General features: G+C 30.6%; 1 protein-coding gene across 2 annotated transcripts in view; it reads right to left on the reverse strand.

Annotated features, from left to right (window-relative positions):
* The window catches only part of LOC118192424 (dual oxidase maturation factor 1-like), a 293,294-nt gene that overhangs the window by 95,920 nt on the left and 180,094 nt on the right, over window positions 1-17,280 (reverse strand). The window lies entirely within an intron of this gene.

Raw genomic sequence — 17,280 nt, forward strand, 5'->3', positions numbered from 1 at the left:
GTTAGTTGTTTTAATATTACTGAAGAGGCATCGCCATCATTTAAGAATTTCGCTTTGGAGAAAGTACTTATTTTTAAAAATAAATAATACCATATGAAAAGAAATTTTAAATAAATATAAGTAAATTTAAAACTGAACATTGCCTAAACTCAGCCTTAAATTTAAAAATTCGTATTGGCAGGCTTCTTTTTTTCATTCAGTTGCATTTATTCATAAATATCTCACTGCATTTTTTCAAAAATCCCTATAAAAGCGATATATATTTATTTACTCGACCTAATAACTAACAGCAATAAAATTATTTTATACAAGCTAAATTACCATACATGACTGCCAGTGTTTATATGATAAAAAATAAATGTCACTGAAAATGATAAAAATTAATAAGCAAATCAGTTAAGAAAGTAATGATTTAACAACACAGTCGAAAAAGACTTATCTAGGATTAAAAGATATTAGATTACCTTATGTATCTAGGAACAAAAGTGGAAATTGTAGTTAGTTCCAAAATTGTTAGCTATGCATCTAAGAAACAAATAACTGCAGCTCTGAGTGAAAATGCCGGGATTGATATCTGATAGTTTCGAAGCGCTTTGTTCAAAGTACAATATGTATAGAGACTTAATTTTTCAGTGCAGTCATGCTTCAAATAATTTAGAATTAAAATATTAGCAAAATACCTGATGTGGACACCACATGACTTCTTTGTACAGCCTATTAAATTACTCACATTTTTACTGTATTTCGTTTAAAATTTTTCAAGTTTCATTAGACATATAATTTTCATTCAATTAATTCAGTTCGCGGCAAGGCAAAAATACATTAAAAGTCGAAATATCTTCATTTAAGTTGTAAAATACAGAATTTAAGTTGTAAAATACAGAAAAACATAAAACACCAAATACAGTTAAAACAGTTAAAAAAAAGCAATCCTTACAATTAAAAGTTTGTACGCAAAAACAAACAATTCGGGCAAAGGATAGGAAGACAGAGAGATTTTTCAGGGCACAAAATTGAAACTACTTCTGGTTCCACTCGGAAAAAAAAAAAAAAAAAAAAAAAAAAAAAACAGAAGTTGGTGTACAAACTGACTTAATTTTTGATAATTACTCTACTAAGAATGTTAAACGTAAACAAATGGTGTCTTCGTTAGGCTTAGTAGCACTTAAACAACTTTTAAATTCTTGATAATTCTACAACTATTCCATGCAGATTAACTCAAGGCATAAAAACCTTAATCGGAACATTGGAACAACATAATGGATACAACATAATTGGAACAACATAACTTTAGAAGCAAAAAATACACAATTTATCAACATATAAGAATAATAAACTTAATTCACTGAGCCGGGTAACAGGATGAGTATATAAATACGTATGTGCTTGGTGCCGCCGATTGCAACCAAAAAGGGCGGTGTACAACTACATGTTATAGCGGTCTGATGTACAAAATTTCCACGATCTGAAGCTTCTCATTTTTGAGTTGTGCGAGATACATACATAAGTACATACAAAAGTCACGAAACAAAATCTCTTCTGAATACATTTTAAATCCATTTTATAATCCGTTTGGGGGAAAGGAGTCCTTTATTCGTTTCGTACATACAGATGTACCGCCAAAACATCGTTCAAATGCAGCTGTTAAAATGTATATTTTCGTTGATATATGATACCCTAATTTTTTTTTTATTATTTATTTATTTATTTTTTCGATTACAATACTTCCTTTACGAGGAAGTGAGAAGTTATCGTATTCATATATGTAAAATCCTGAAAGAAGTAATCTAAAATTTAATTCATTAAATTTGATTTATAAAATATTAAACTTATTTGATTAATGAATGAAAATGCAAAATAATTACAGCATGGTAAGCAACAAATATAATGAGTCTATGTGTTTTGTTAAACATTTCATTTTCAATGGTATTTAATTCACTTTTGAAACACGGGTTTGTATAAATACGGATTTATGAAAGCACTCTTTTTTACTACCCATAAATAAAAATATCATTAAAAAATTCTAATCGTATTGTATATTTTGCCAAAATATCCTTGGACTGATTTTTAGTTTTGCTCGAAAATGGTTTGTATTATAATAGAAACATGACAGATTTAGGAAAATAAAAACGAATGTAGCGCGTTTAACATGTTTATTATATTCTAAAACAGGAAGAAAAAACGAAAGAGTACGTCCAAACCTGTCTTTAATATAAGCGTGATCTTTCTCGAAAGGATATAATTTGTATAAATTGACTTTACAGTAAATTCGCTTCAGAACGAAGCAAACAAAGTTATAATTGTGAATTATTATGAAATTTATTCTTATCTGTAAGTTAGAAACAGACTGAGATATTGCTGAAGGAATTATCCTTTCTTAGATAAATAAAAAGAAACACGCTGTAACTTTTATGTGATTTCTGTATTCAAAGAGTTTTCCCTTATTATCTAAAAAGTATTTTCCTTTTCAAATAAAAACAAAAAACAGTAATAAGCGTCGTTAACGTTAAGTTAATTAAGCTACACTTTTGCATAGTCTTTTTTTAAGAATATTGCCCTCAAAAGATAATTTAAAGAGAGCCATTTTAAAACCAACAGTACGTCAAAATGCAGCTAATTACCTAACGCAGCTATTTTCAACCTGTTGCTCATATACACTCGGGGATCCGCAAGCAGTACTCAAGGGGTACAAAAGAAGATATTGAGAACTTTTTTCTTTGAAAATTTAAGGAAAAGAAAAACATAATTTCTTGTGAGAATTTTCCTCCGATGGCCGGCCATGCTTTTAATTTATGACGCATTCCACCAGCTGGTTCCACCAGTGAAGCTATGTGGTTACTTGTATAAGATTGAAATGATGTGTAAAATTAGTATTGCAGCAGAGAATATTTGGAGCTGAGTCTCCGCTTGAAAGTTGCGATTTTTACGAAATGTAATACATATTCATAGAAAAACATTTGAAGGGGTTACTGAAGAAAATAGAAAACTCTTTTTACGAATATTTTACAATAAAAATTACATATCTTATTTCATTTCACTAACTGATCATGTTGGTTCAACAAAAGATAATGCTGATAAAAGGACAGTAAAAAGAGTATGTAAGAGCAATGAGAGATTGAAATATAAATATGCTTTTAACTATATATTATGTATTGCTGCAAAAGATTACTAAGTGATTATAAATGTCTTTTGAAACCTCTTTAGACAAGACTGTCTTGGTGGTTGCATTAGAATTTTAATCATGAGAAGGGTTACAATCTACAAAAAGTTTCATAGTCATCTGTACTCAAATTAAAAGTAATTCATAAAGAAACAACTACCATTAAAAAATAGAAATACGAAAAGCTCTTGACACTAATGAATGCAAAAACCTCACAACAAACCGATGCAAAATTATTAAAGTCCGCTATGTTCCTGTGTTCATTCCCTATGTTGAATGCACCCTTGACAGTACAGAATGGCTAAATGACCAATGGATTCGGTCATTTTCAATCTATGGTCCAACCAGGAATAAGAAATTTAGTCTGCAAATCTCTTTAATCGCCAGTAGAGTGCAATTTTTCATTATGCCCATTTTTGTTTTTGGATATGGCAAAGCCGGTTGAATGCGTTATGGAATTGATTAAACCTTCATGCCTAAAACTTAATCCGGAAGTTCTTTACTTTTCAATTATGAACTGATTTAAATTTAATTAAAAAAAGTTGAAAGCTTTCAGATTTTATATTACGCCGACGACAGAGACGTTCAAAGTCATTCGACGCAAAATACCATTAGACATTGCAACGTCTTTGCGTTGCTACGCTACAACATAATACCAGTAAGAAATGAAAAGAAACCTCGTGCATAAAATATCCATGCTTGAAGATGTACGCGGTGTTAATGTTAATGGAACGCTTTGAAATCGTTGAGTTTGTTAATCAAAAATTCGTTAAAGTTTTACAAAATATGAAACGGTTAAGATACCACATTCGAAATTCGGGCTCCCAGGTGCCCGTATTCGGATACAGGACTACGTTACTAAAACTTTGATGGTTCTGGGTACCGTCATTTTTCACAATGCGAAAAACATACATTCATTGGAGCAGATTCTTCGTTGTTTAATTTCTTTAACAATTTGAAAAGCGTTTCAACGCTTCTATTAATTCGACGCAAAATGCCGTTTCGAAACAAACAGCCCTTCTGGACTAACTTTCCTTTGTGCTAAAAATTAAAAAAATGAAATAGATAATAAAATAAATTCCAAATTCTAAAACTGGGCTTCCAGATGCCCATATTGAAGTGGAGGACTACGTTATTCAAAATTTGATGTCTTTATGTACCGTTGTTTTTTCACAATGCGAGAAACATACATACATTCATGCAGATTCTTCATTATTTAATTTCTTTAAATATTATGCAGGGCTCTAATATTTCGCGGCAAAAATTTGAAAAGTGATTCACACTTTTACAGTGAACCAAAGCAAAATGTCAAAACGAAATTCATAGCCCTTTTGGGAAATACCCATTCGGGATAATAATATTTCTTTAACACTGATTACATGATCTTTTTATTTAAAAAGAATTTTTTTGATTAAAAATGATGACTGATTTTTATAGGAGTAAATTTAATTGATTAATAAACGTAGAACGTTCTTAAATATTATAAAATACTTTTTGGGGTAAAGATAATGATAATTTAAAAAGCAGAACTGGTTATTTCTTACCTTTAACGCTTCTTTAGAAAGAACATTAGAACAGCAAGTGTTATTCAGGAACTGTTCTCAATACAGAGAAAGGGAAAGAAAAAGAAGAGGGAAACAAAAAGCTTAGTTTCTCTAAAATGACGATCAGCATGAGAAGACCATATCTTAGACCGCTAAATCAGTTTCTTAAATATGAAATGGGTGCTTAAAGGCTGCTGAATACTGCTAGTTCGTTCTGGATTGGAACCCAAGCGAACAGGTTAGCTGCATAGTTGGTTTTCGTGGTGACGTGAATTTGCAGTGTGAATACGAGCCAGCTGCCCTTACGAAGGCCTTGCTCCCTTTAGACAGATAATTTTCGTCTGCTGTGCTATAATCAAATAACGAACTAACCAATTTAAATACGAAACTGATCACCAGAGACCTTTTTGTTTGATGTTTTTATTCTTCATATAAGTTATAATTACACGTATTCATAACATCGCCGAGTAATGGACGATATATTTAATTAACACGCCATACTGCCGATTCATTTGTCTCTATTGATGTTATTGATTTTAGATATAGCATTGTCTTGCAAATACTGCACTGAAGATTAGACTACGGCGCTAATTTTTGAAATCATCAATATAATAATGTTGAATTTATTACATACATAATACTAATAACTTTAAAAAATTATTTATTGGTTGTTAAAGAAGGTTTCGATGTTAATGAAGGTAGTATTTCAAATTAAAATTTTTTATTTTTGCAAAACGAACCGAATTTCCAAGCCTAAAAAACTGTATACTATTCGCGAACTGCACTTTGGCCATCACTGATACGTTGGAAATACTCGGAGTGGGTTAATAGGCATTAAAATTAGCTACAATATGAGTTGACTATGTCCTTCTTTGTATCCTGTGGTACTTTCATATTATTTTTACATGTGGTTGTCTGTAATAAAATCAATTCCTACTATTAACAATTCAGTATCTCTTTCAACAATAGCCATTATTTCTATATACTCTTTCCTTGAACTAAAAGAGTTCTGAATCAGGATTACTTTAACAATAATGGATTCCTCTTTAAAAGTTATTATATGTCTGCCAATAACATATAAATTAAATAATCAAAATAAATCGATGTATGGTATGCTCGATGTTAACGATGTTAATGTATAGTATTCTCGATGTTAGAATTATCAGTCGATGTTACAATTATCGGTATAGTATTCCTTTCAGTATATTATTCGAGTTTACCTAACACAATCTAGAGTAAATTTAGGATAATTGCTATGGAATCTATTACTGTGCCTGCTTATCTAAATATAAAAAACCTGATGTGTACACCACATGACTTCCTTGTACGGAATATTAAATTATACGCATTTTTTCTTGCATTTTGTTTAAACTTATTGGATTTAATTATATCTACTTCACCGACAGCGCATAAACCACAATAGAATAAGTGCATTCTTTAAAATTCACTCTATTTGTTTACCATAGCGACACTCTGGCGCTAGGTTCACTTAACAGTCTTATATTTCGTTCATATTATAACTCAGAATACACAAAATTTGTATTATTTAAAGAATTATCTAATCGTTGCCACATGTTGTATTCAAGTATTATAATAAAGCTAAACGATGTATAAAAGAAATTAAGCAAACAAAACAAAAAGGAACAGTTTTTCACAGACGATTGAGTATTTCTCATTCAATTAATTCAGTTCTCACTTCGCGACATGGCAAAAATACATAAAAACTCAAAATATCTCTACTAAAATTACTAATTATTAAAAGTTAAATTACTAATTATTAAAAATTAAATTATTAAAAATTAAGTAAATCGTAAACACTTATTTCCTCGAAAAAATTCCAGGAAGGATTAAGCATGATTTAAATCGCAATAATAAATGAAGGCGTTTATCTTTGTTGTTGCGAAGCTACGTTTCTCTAGATTGGCAACAAATTCACTACTCAGCTGCTTAAATGTAAACAAGCAATGGCCGCCATCAAAATAGGTTTAGCGGCACTTAAACAACTTTTAAATTGTTGATAATTCTAAACATATTGCATACAGATTTACTAAAGGCATAAAACCCTTAACCGGAAGATAAAAACAACATAATTCAATAATTTTTAAAGAAAAAAATGTACAATTTACAAACATATAAGAGTAAAGAAACGGAGATCACTGAGCCGGGTAACAGAGTGGATATATTTATAAATATATTTATATACGTTTGGCGCGGCCGATTGAAACCAAAATACGAGGTGCACATCTACATGTTATAGTAGTCCTATATATACAAAATTTCAACGTTCTGAGGCTACTCGTTTTTGAGTTATGCGAGATACGTACGTACGCATGTACTTACATACTTTCGTACAGACGCCACGAAAAATTCTCTTCAGAATTCATTTTAAAGCAGTTTTTTAGTTTTTTTGGAGGAAGAAAGTCTTTTATTCTGTCCTTACGTACAGATATCACGCAAAAACATCGTTAAATTGCATTCGAAAGCGGTCAAAGTGGATATTTTCGTTGAAATATGCTGCCTGAAGCTTTTCGCGATTACAATACTTCCTTTTTACTTCGTACAAGGAAAGAAAAAAGTAAAGTAATTTTGTGTGTGTGTGTATAATTCTAACTTTTCTTGGGGGAGGGGGGGAATCCTGTAGAAATGAGATTTCTCGTGGCAGAGTTTATACGCCAGATAAAGTTTAGATTGTTCATCGTAATAATTTTATGGGTACAGGTCTTTGGTTTTCCTTCTCGAATGAGATAGAAGCTCGTGACGCTTATGGCCGTTGTGTTAATGCAGTCTGCTTTTTACTAATTGCAAATTTACAAATAAATCCACCAAACTACTGTTTGTACATATAATTGTAAAACGTACAAATAAGCTTTGATAACGTTTCATTTTTATATTAGTAGACGTACGTTAATAGAATAATAAATTCTAAAACACATTTGATGCTTAGACTGAGTACATAGACTAACTGTTAGCCTCAAAATCAAAGGCAGCAGACTTTTGTATCCCGTTCTAGAAATTAAAATGTAGTAATCATCAACAAAATACTAAAAGGGGAGAAATACATTGCAAGAGCATTTTAAGAAGAGAAATGTTATATTACGACAGCATTACAAAAGCAGAAAAGTTTGGCTACCGTATATGAATAGCATTTTAAAAAGAAACTGGATATCTTTCGTGATCGGATAATTAAAGTATATATCTCATATTCATAAATTTAAATTTTAAAATCCAGGCGGAACAATGCTGTATTCATTCCGTTTTTCTGTAAACAGTAAACAATGCAATTAGGTCAAAATGTCATTAAATATAATTGAATGGTTTCCCATTGTATTTCGTTTTTCCTCATTGTTTTGATATCTGAAACCGCTCAATTTTTAAGACATATATTTATTTATTTACGTCTGATCACACAAATAGAAACAAGGTTAACAAAATATTTAACATTGTTTCGATTTTTAATAAATTAATATTTTAATCACAGTCGGACAAAATATTTTGGAATGCTAACATTAATTTTTTCATTGCAAGTAGACACATACATACTATTTACATGAAAATACGAAAAATTTCCTTTTTAGTTACATTTTAGTTACACTAATGCTTTACTCACATGTTTTTTCATTAGACTAAGACAGTAATTTTAGGCATTCTCAATTGATAGGAATTTCCAAGAACATTGTTCCTCAAATTTAGAATCTTCTTTTCCTTATCATTGCCACAATATTTATACCATGTCGATGCATATGCTTTGCAGTTTATGTCATTCCATGAGCGAAATATTTATTATCTGAAGGCTGTGCCAGGGTCTTAAATTTAACTTATCAATTTTATTTTAATCCTGCTGCTTTTTAGATTTAATTTATCAATTTTATTTTAATCCTGCTGCATTTTAGATTTAATTTATCAATTTTATTTTAATCCTGCTGCATTTTAGATTTAATTTATCAATTTTATTTTAATCCTGCTGCTTTTTTCTACCTTTCTAACTTCAGATATATTAAAATTTAACTGGTATTAAAACGCACGCAACAAATGCTAACATCCAAAGTTCTAAAGAGATTAGAAATAATACCAATCCGTCGTTAGACAAGGAAGTTCTTGTATGGATAAGGCTAGTCTTCGTCTATCAAAATAGCCGATAGAAAAAAATCCACTTCCTCTCTTCAATGATTTACATATTAATGCCAGTAACTTAAAATTTAAGATTTCGAATCATTGTTTCTGAAGACTATAGTTCATGATGCTAGATGATAATAGATCCTGCCCTATAGGCATTGCATCTATAAATTACAATTCGAATTAAATGAAAGAGATCTGATTGTTGACATATAATTAAAGGTCTTTGTGGCTTAGTACAAAGCAACTAGGGAATATGACCTGCATTCAAGGTACGGAAGTTAGTAGCCAGGAGAATTACGCTATTAGATTTAACGTTCACTATTAGTTCATTAATTGAAAGATAGATCACATTGCAGCTAAATGAGGTAGTTTAAAGTCATTAAGGGAATTTAATTTAGCATTTGTAGGCTTCGTTTTTAGTAGTCATAATACAGTATTGAAGCTCGAGCAGAAACCGCTAAATGAATTTAAATATTGGTAGATTCGGTGACAATTTATTTGGTTAAAGTTTCATCTGTCACTGAGTATTTGCTATTGAAATGTTACTAGCATTCTGCAACTATTGAAATGTTACTAGCATTAGTTTTATCATCATCTGCTACTCCTAGACTTTATTAAATAATTTATTTAGTTTCGTTTGTTCATTAGCCCAAATAAAGCTATATGTCTCGAAATGGAATTTTGCGCGAATCACTATAAATGCTCGTTTCGCTTTTGATTCGAGTCTGTTGCCATTCGGCAAAATGTAAGCTATTTGTCTTTCAATCTGAATCTGCCTGCTGTGGATTAACCAAGGGGGTTAGAATAGATAGAGTAAGCATAACGTCGCAAAAATGAAGCTAAAGAAATGTCAACAACTTGACACCACAACTTACCGTGGCCACCGTGTAGCGTACAAGTAAGAATACGAAATATATTGTTAAATAAAATTACACTGAACTTGAGAGAAAATATCAACGTATGCAAGTTCAGAAAGATGTCCCGTGATAAGTCGTGACGTCATTCTATGACATTTCATAGCTTCATTTTCATTGCATGGGACATAAGGAGGAGACTTACTCCACCCACTGTAATCTCTTTAGCTTTAACAAAGTAATTATATTTGAAAGCAATGGATGCAGTTCTTAAGAATATTCGTTTCTTACGTTTAAATTGGATTGATTTACATAATAAAAATAATGCATTTAATTCAGGATCTATATAATTAAAAACATTTAGTATTTTCATAGAATGAAGTTATATACTTTTTATTATTTATTTCCTATTTTGTAAAACTTTAATGAATGTTTGATTAAGAAACTCAAAGATTTGAAAGCGAGCAATGGCAAAACTGTACGGAATAAAACTGTCTATCGAAAATTCTAAAGATATGTTGTTTTTAAATATTTTATGATTTTGCTGTTAAACTGAATTTTATGTGGCGTAAGTGCGAAGGACGTGACAATTAATAATAAAGTTAACATGCAAAACATTAATAATAATAAAACTGAACACTGATATATTAAACTAAGGAAAGACTGGAAAAGTAGAAAATCGTATTGCAATATTTAACGCTGCATCAGGAATTCTAAACATATGCTGCTTTTAAAATTTTTGTGGTTTTGTTGTTAAACTGTGTGTGGCGTAAGGGCTAAGAAAACGATGCTTAATAAAAAAGCTAAAAAACAAAACAAAAAAATAAAGACGGGCTAGCAGAAGTGAGTGCAGCAGCAGACAGGCAAACTGCGAGCTCAGCGAAAGCTTAAAAACACTTAACAAACCCTTTTGGGCCACCATTAAATCTAAAACCTTTCAGATTTTTATTTGTTTTTTTTTAAATATTATCAATGTTAAATTCAGATTTATTATTGTTAAATGCAGATTTAATTAATTTCTCAATTAATAAAAAAATGCTTTTATGCTTTCACAGTAAATTGGAATACTGTTGTAGTTTCAGAGAAAATGAAGTTCCGTGTGAAGGATAAATCCGAAATAATAGCACTGTTTAGCCAGCTAGTAAATAAGCTGTTTAGCTATAGTTAATATAAGCTAAGATTTTACAAAAAACATGCTACGATGCCATAAACTATTTCCTATTTTAACATGCATGATTACATTATAAGTGTACTGACGAAAACCAATATTAATGAAGTAACTAAAACGTTCGAGCGACATATTTAGAAAAAGACCTAAAGCTAAACCCAATGAAATGATTGTCTGCTGTACAACCTCATTAAAACTATAGAATACATAATTATTACCATATAAAATACAAAAATATAATGAAGTAACTAATATTTACCAGGAAAAAATTATAAATTTAAAATGCAATAGGGTCTCAGTTTCACAAACTGATACGGATCGCTAAGAAAAATCATGAAATCAAGAGCTCATATATGAGAGTTCCATTAAATAAATATAATTTTCGTTAATGTTTCTTTGTTGTAAATTTGGAAAAATATTTTTTATTTCTAAACTCACTTAAAAAAATACTTTTAATAAAATTCCATGTAAGCCTTAATCCCACTCTTTCGACGATTTTTCAGCATAACTTTTAACGACAGATATGTGATTATACTTACAGGACGACGACTAATGCAGACAATTTCAAGACAAAATACGTTCTCTAGTTACGACTGCCTCCATACTTCCAAACTTGTATTGTCAACTTCGTTTATGGACACAAAAGCACGTCTCCTTGTGAAACATTATGATTCTTATGAATACAAAATTATGTTTTGTTTCTTTATCAGATTGAGAGAGTGAAATATCGAAATGAAATAGAGAACTAGCATTTGGAAGGAAAATAAATAAAAGAAAAGAAAAGAAAGAAAGAGAGAGAGAGAATGCATAATTTCAATTCGTAAAACGGAACGGAAAATAGTACTAATTCTAAAAGATATTTTGTAAACCAAAGCAATAATTCGTAAACCTAACAGTTTATGGACTAGAGGTTCATAAAAACGCAAGCCTATTGTATTTAGTAAATTTTAATAAAATGCTGGAACATTATTATAAATTTTGCCAATATATTTTGGAATTATTTTCTTCATATAACATTTTATTTCTTCCATATATGTATTATTTTATTTAACGTTACATTATTTTTCAACATCATATTTATTTATTTAGCTTTATTTGAAAGCCGGTAAATATTACATGAGCCATTCTAAAATCAAATTACGCTATATCGAAGGCCGTAAAATTATACAGTATGAAAAACTTCTTTGTCACTTTTGAGGTATCCAGGGACCTTCTGAAAGTATTCCTAAGTTTTCTGAATTCGAGGTCGAATCTATTCTTCAAACTACAATGCCTCATTTGTTTCGTTCTACAATATAGTCAAGGAAATAGACAGGAAGAATTTTAAGTTGCCAATTTATTAAAAGCGAAAAATAAATGCTTATGTCATTTTTAAAGGCTACTCAGAGATGAATATATCACAGTTATTCCTGGGGCCTCAACGGTCACGATTATTTCAGAATACAAACGTGTTAGATGTCCTCAAATTACTTTTTGTTCTTATCGCACATGGTTCACGTTTCAGAACATGTAAAAACACTATTTATCCTTATCTTCCTGTTTTCTAACAAAGGATTTTAAACCTTATGTGAAAAGTTAATTTTGATAAAACTTTACTAAATTAATGTTTTATAATTATATTTAGCTATGCCATGGTTAAATGTTTGCATTCGTAGGTTTTTTTTCTCGTGCATTGACTTAACATAGTAGGTCCTTGATTATTCGATGTTAAATGGCTTGATTAACTACCTACGATAAAGCACGTTTATCCATATATTCCTGAAAGAATGGCTTAGCTGTCAAAGAGGAACAAGATGGTATTCATATTATACAAGAGGGAAAGTCAAAAATCCTATATAGCCGGTTCGATCGTTGACAGTCGAATCCGAGATCAAATATCAGAATTAAATCATGGCCTTCCAATGATCCAGTGCATATATTAAAAGCTCGAACCAGGTTTAGATATCAATGAAAGAAGCAGCTTCGTAAATTTCTTTGTTATAAACACGACCCACCTTTCTAAAGAAAAGTGGCTTCTTTTAGAAAGAATTTTATCAAGGCATTTTCCCCCTTTTAACCCTAGTGTACCCCAGTGTAAGCTGCCATAATCTAATAAATCAATTCCAGTCTAACCCTAGATCATGTGGATCGATGCTATCCAGGATAATTGAAACGAAACCTTGCATAAAAATAAATAAACATGTCACCAATTTTTAGTATAAAATAATTTTTAATCGTTCTTTCATACCTTAGTATTAGCAAAAAATGTATGTCTATACTTATCTAATGCACAATAATACTAAATATATTTTTACGCAGTTCTGGATATAAGAAGGTACAGCTACTAGATTTATATAAAAACAAATCATTTTTTGAAAATAACATCCTCTAAATGGCATCCCTTTCTGAGGTAACATTCCTGCTTTCGCGAATGGACGTTTTTCATAACGTTCTGCAGTACGTTTGTAGTAACGGTTCAAATCTCTTCACATATCGCAGTTTTAAGTCCACCCATTGTATGAGGAAGAGTGAAAACATACGATACTTTAAATGGTCCCATAAACAGAAATCACATTCGGTCAGATCTGGCGATCTTGTAGGCCAGTTCATATCGCCAGTTCTGGATGGATGCAATGCATAGATTACCTGGAGCATATACGGATGCTGTTTTAAATCTTCATGCAATATTCTACCCGAACTCAGATGTGCTAATCCTAATGACTTGGTATATCGTCCTGAAGAAATTTGCGGACTTTTCTCGATTGCTCATTTATTGGTTGGATAGTCCTTGATAATCTCACTATTTTCCTTGGCCCTACGTGGTTCAAATTTAAATTTAGTCCGTTCTTCAAATCTTTCCGCCCATTTCTTCACAGTGTGGGCCGACAGAGCCATATCATGACGGTGCAATTGTAATGACGCCGTACAGCTTCACAGCTATCATTGTTTCCGTTATATGATTTAACCGCAAAAGAGCCTTGTTCTTTTAACCACTGCTCTATATCAGCTAAAATGGCGTTGTATATGCTACATTATCATGGTCTCAGAGTATTGCTATATTTATAAGCAATTCAAAATCTTTCACTTTCGCATAAAATCCTTTATATTATTTATAAAGCTGATATTATGTAAAATATTTTTAAGAATAAAACTCTGTATGAATGTAATTGTAGTTTAATGCGAATAGAGCGTCTTATTCATCCAGCGCTTCACTTCAGCAAAAACAATTTCCCCATATCTGAGGAAAATTCAAGTAGTTTATATCCAATTACATACACTAATGAATCAAAAATTGAAAAGTTGGCTCAGCAGTTTATTTTCAAATTGCCATTTCAGATATCATCAAACGGAAAGGCCATTTCCGTAATATTAATAGCGCTTTCCATGCTGAATTGTCAGCCATAAAATCAGTGGCTGAAATAGCAATTCTTAGCTTTTTTAGCAATTATTCCCTTACCTCCTCTTTTTTGATTTCCGATATAAATTCTCTTCTTTAATTCCAAACTACAAAATTCAAACTTCATGGACCAAAAGACATAGTGGCCATTTTACTGGATGTGGGATGTAGGGTGGAATTGCACGATCTGCCATAATAGGTTAAAAAACCTTCAGCTGCACATTTACTCAACCTTTGCTTGTAACCTCTTAGAAAGCTTTCAATTTTTTAATAGTTAGTATAGGAAGGCATTACCAGTTCACCCATGGTACATCGCTGATGTCCACCATACTTTTACCTGTACATGTGAATAGATTATAACTCATCAAATTAAAATATTGAAAATAAATCTGAAGGTTTTAGGTTTTATTGTCGCAACAGAGGGTTATTAAGGTTTATTTATTTTTATGTTTAATCAAAAAATTTTATGTTTAATCAAAACATTTTATGTTTAATCAAACTTTTTCAACAAAACTATTTTTGCTGCTTATAATCATACATGCATATATCTAGACAACGAGAATTTTATCCGCTTTATTTTCAAAAAAAATCATTTAACCATTCTTGAAAACTTATTTCTAACTAGATTTTTGAAATTCTCATTAACAAATCTCCTAGGTATCGAACGGAAAATTTTATGGTACATTATACAGAAGTATACAATTAAATTAACGTATTTTATTACATTAAATTCTTAGAAAAATATTAGTGCAATTTTAAAAACTAAATAAAAATAAAAGGAAAAGAAAGAACATCTCAAATGATTCAGATTTTAACAATGCACCAAAGGAAAGGATTTTTTTTTAAGTTTTACAGGCTCTTGTTGAACTCGCAGTTTATCTATCTGCTTTTGGACGCACTCTTGTTGACACAACTTTTTTATATTTTTAACTTTACTCTTAAACATTACTTTCTTCGCATTTACGACACATAAAATTCAACAAAAAATCATAAAATTTTTTAAACAGCATATTTTTGGAATTTGTGATAGAGTGTTAAGCATTGCAATACATTTGTTAGCCAAGAAGGACTGCTATTCTCGGACTTGTCTTCTGCATTGAATCGCTTTTGTTGTTCGTTTCCCTTTTCAAACAACCAGCCATTCGCGCGGCCAGCTGTCTGAAAATATTAAAATAAAAATAAAAAATATGTATAATGTTTTTAATAAATCCAGCTAGTGTTATTTCATAGGTCCAACTGGTAATTAATAGAAGAGATATAGAACTGCGTTTATTTCTATAACTCGCTTAAATTTTTAATCTATAACAGATTAAATTTAAAAGAAAAATTATATATCTTACGCTTCACCAAACAGCATCAAGCTGGCTCTTGAAAGTTTAATTATTTTAAAACGGATATCTTTAGGATTCTCGAAAAACTATTAAATTTTGCCATACATTTAAAAAAAATTTGGTATATTATTTCTTTAAAAATGATACATGGGATAGGATTTGATGGTAACATCCTGTTTATATTGCCTTACTTTTTATATTAGCTATAATGTACTTTTAAAAATAATAAATACAAAAAATAAGAAAATGAGAGATTTCAGAATTTAAAGGTCGCCCAAGAGTGTTTCTTAAGTTTTTTATGCTCTCGCAGAGTTGCAGTCTACCAGTCTGCTGTTGCATTCACACCTTCTAAACCAATTCCCCAATTTAGAAAAAAAAAAAAAAAAAAAAAAAAAAAAAAAACTTTTTGGCTTTTAAGCATCATTTTCCTCCCACTCACACCATATAAAATTCAACAGCAAGATTACAAAACTTTTTAAATTACCATAGAAGTATAACGTTTAGAATTTCCGATGCAGCGTTAAGTGTTGCCATACATTTTTCTTTTTTTTTTTTCAGTCTATTTTCAGTTTACATATCAATATCCAGTTTTATTATGCAGATGGCTTTACAAAATTTTTTTCTGTCTTATCATTATTATTTTGTATGCTTACTTTAATTATTAAGTATCACAATCTTGGCGCTTGCACCACATAAAATTCGATTCAACAGCAAAATAACAAAAATTAAAAAAACAGTGTATCTGTAGAAATTTCGAAAGACAGTGTCGCGCGCTGGAGAGAAAAATGTTTTTTTTCTTCGTATTGTATTTCCACAACTCGATTTGAAATCGCCGAGTGTGTTAATAAAAAATTCGCTAAAGTTTTCCAAAATATGGAATAGATAATTAAGCAAATTCGAAATTCAAAATTGGGACTTCTAGGTAGCCATGTTCGGAGGTAAGTCTATGTTATTTAAAATTTGATGGCTTTAAATACCGTTGTGAGTTGTTTCTAGGAACCGCTGTGTAAAATGAGAAATTTTATTGGTAATATGCAGACGAAATATTACTATACAGCTAAGTTCTTAACATAAGGTACTAGAAATATTTTTATTAACTACGCCAAGAGCGTAAATGATTAGGAACTATATTACTAAGGCATATTTATAAATTGTGCTAAATAGATATATATATATATTGTTTAGAAAAGATAAATGTCGCCAAGAAATTTTCTTCAAAAGCGTTCAGTTTATTTCACCATGCAACATTATCTTTAGAAGAGAAATAAAGAAAGATTTTCTGCCGTAGAACGGGTGATTAATGCTCCAGCAGTCTAATGCAATGCGACGCGAAAAATCAAAATACCGGTATTAGACGAGACGAAACGTACACCTTTCTAACAACTAAACAGATCGTTTTGTAACACATTTTATCGTTTTAATATTCTTTTTGTTTTATAACCGTTTATCGCTTTTCCTGTTCTCTCGCTTTAGTATTAAATGACAAGATTAAGTGCGGCATAGTACAATTTTAGCAATTTAGGGAAAACAATTAATACATCGGTTCTTATTATTCCTCACATAACAAATTTCCTTTAACGGTTCGAAATCTTCACTGTTTAGAAAGATCACACTTTGGACACATCATACATTTAAAAGATCAGCAATCATTATTAATATCATTAAGCTCCCTTTATTGATTTGACTTCATATTTGTTTTAACCTATCCGAATACATGTCTTCTTGTTAGGT

Source organism: Stegodyphus dumicola, chromosome 6 (genome assembly GCF_044657685.1).
Source record: "Stegodyphus dumicola isolate Sdum_Otavi_A_Nest chromosome 6, ASM4465768v1".
Lineage (NCBI taxonomy): Eukaryota > Metazoa > Arthropoda > Arachnida > Araneae > Eresidae > Stegodyphus > Stegodyphus dumicola.